At 43.1% G+C, this 2022-nt stretch overlaps 1 non-coding gene across 1 annotated transcript; it reads left to right on the top strand.

The window, feature by feature from the left end:
• Nucleotides 1-1553: 1553 nt before the first annotated feature.
• Nucleotides 1554-1660, top strand: LOC132534835 (U6 spliceosomal RNA). Its single transcript, XR_009546522.1, has one exon. It is a non-coding gene; the product is annotated as a U6 spliceosomal RNA (small nuclear RNA).
• The last annotated feature ends 362 nt before the right edge of the window (nucleotides 1661-2022 follow it).

Below are 2022 nucleotides of genomic sequence, written 5' to 3' on the forward strand. Positions count from 1 at the left end.
TGCTTTGTGTGCTGGGAACTGTAGAATTTGACCTGTTCGTCAGCCTGTGCACCTGGGGTGACTCAGAACTGTGACCAGTAGGTGGGTGAGTACTCCTACACAGACATAGTTGAACTAGGCAGGGCAGTTCCAGAGAACCACAGGAGTACCTGCCACAACAAGCAAAGGAAACAGATCTCCAAGTCCGTTTCTTCTCATCAGGGGTCATGAGACTCTAATGGTCACTCTACGGTCACGTGGCCGAGGAGAGAGAGAGTGGCTACAACGTGTTAGCTTTTGAAATTTACAAAGATACGTGAGTATTTGAAACTCTTGGGCAGAGACCTTCAGAAGCTTTGAAAGGGGCTTGTGTCGGTGGGAAGTCTTGAATGGAAGCTTCATGAGCAACTCCGCTGTGAAGAGAAGGAAGAGAAGGGGTCAGTGGGAGCAGGTTTCTCTCCCCTTCTAAGGGAGTAGAATCTCTCTTCTGGGCATTCCTCCAATCCCTCCTTTTCTGCTTTTGGAATTTTAGATGGTTCTAATGGACAGATTGGAATTGCAGTGCTCTGACAGGGACTCAGAGGTTACACAGGCTCCTGTGTTAAATTTGAATATACATGGGCCCTAGCTCACATCCATGAGATTGCTAATGGTATTTATATACTTTCCTCAACTTTGGGAGCTATTCTCTGCCCTAATCTAGCTCTCCAGTTCTATTCTCAACTCTGACACCATCTTCCCAGACAATAGTTCTAGTCTACCTGCATGTTAGCCTTCAGGCTCAGTCATGGGCCATATGGAACATAACTAAAATAGACTTCCTAGCTTCTTCCCACATGAAGACCCCTAGTTTCATTTGCTTTATTCCTATATTTGGGTTCCTGTTTATTGAACAAATTGCTTTATATCTTATTGCCCTCAGCCACTAAGTTGCAGACTCTACCATGACACCATCCTGACCTTCCCTGGGCAGGCAACCTCATCCATGTGTCCCAGAACCTCACCTCCCCAGAGCCCTACCCCATTAGAGAAAGAGAGAAACAGGCTGAGGGTATGAACCACCTACCAACGTCCATGTCCAGCAGAGAAGCAATTACAGAAGCCGGGCCTTACACCTTCTTCTCCCCATAAAGAATTTTGGTCCATACTCCTAGAGTGATAAAGAATAGGGAAGCTTCCAATGGAGCGGATGGGACACAGAACTCTGGTGGTAGGAACTGTGTGGAATTGTACCCCTGCTATCTTACAAACTTGCTAATCATTATAAAATCAATAATATATATATTTTTTAAATACAGAGGAAGGACTTGCAATCATGTGGTCCCAGGCTCAACTCCTGCACCACACAAGCCAGAGATGAGCTAATATTTTTTAAGATAGGTGAAAGAAGTTGTGTTCTGAAAACTGTTGGTCAACTGCGGCTTCTCCAGCAATTATTGTGGGGAAATGAGTGCCATCTAAGTCCTTCAAAAGTGCTGTTTCTCACCCTCATGCCTGGTCATCTTCCTGTTGATGAGATGGAAGTTAAACCTGTGTTTTCAGGTCTGTGCACCGGTTCCCAAAGAGAGAGTCAGGTGCTCACTTCAGCGGCATGTATACAAACACTAGAACGACACAGAGAAGATTAGCATGGCCCACATGCAAGGATGAAACAAAAATTTGTGAAGCGTTCCACATTTTTGCCAAAAAAAAAAAAAAAAGAGTCAGCAGAAAAACTAATGTGAGACCTTGGAATTCCTTTGCTGCACAAGAGAACAGAACACTGGTTACTCAGTGAAAATGGAAAGATTTACTTCACAAAGTGTAGGAAATCTTTGGGAAACATTTTGTTCTTCAGGAGGACAGTATTTCTATTTTAAAGGAGGCTGAGATAAGCCTGTTTTGTTTTTTTCAAAACAAAAAAGTAATCAAATACATTGTGTTTCTAAATACAAAAAGGCAGACTTACTATTAGAGAACATTTGAAGAATGAAATGGACAAGCTGAGAACCTTAGAATTCAGAAGGAATAAATTTGAAGATAAAATTATGAGGGGTCAGGCAG

Source organism: Erinaceus europaeus, chromosome 19 (assembly GCF_950295315.1).
Source record: "Erinaceus europaeus chromosome 19, mEriEur2.1, whole genome shotgun sequence".
NCBI lineage: Eukaryota > Metazoa > Chordata > Mammalia > Eulipotyphla > Erinaceidae > Erinaceus > Erinaceus europaeus.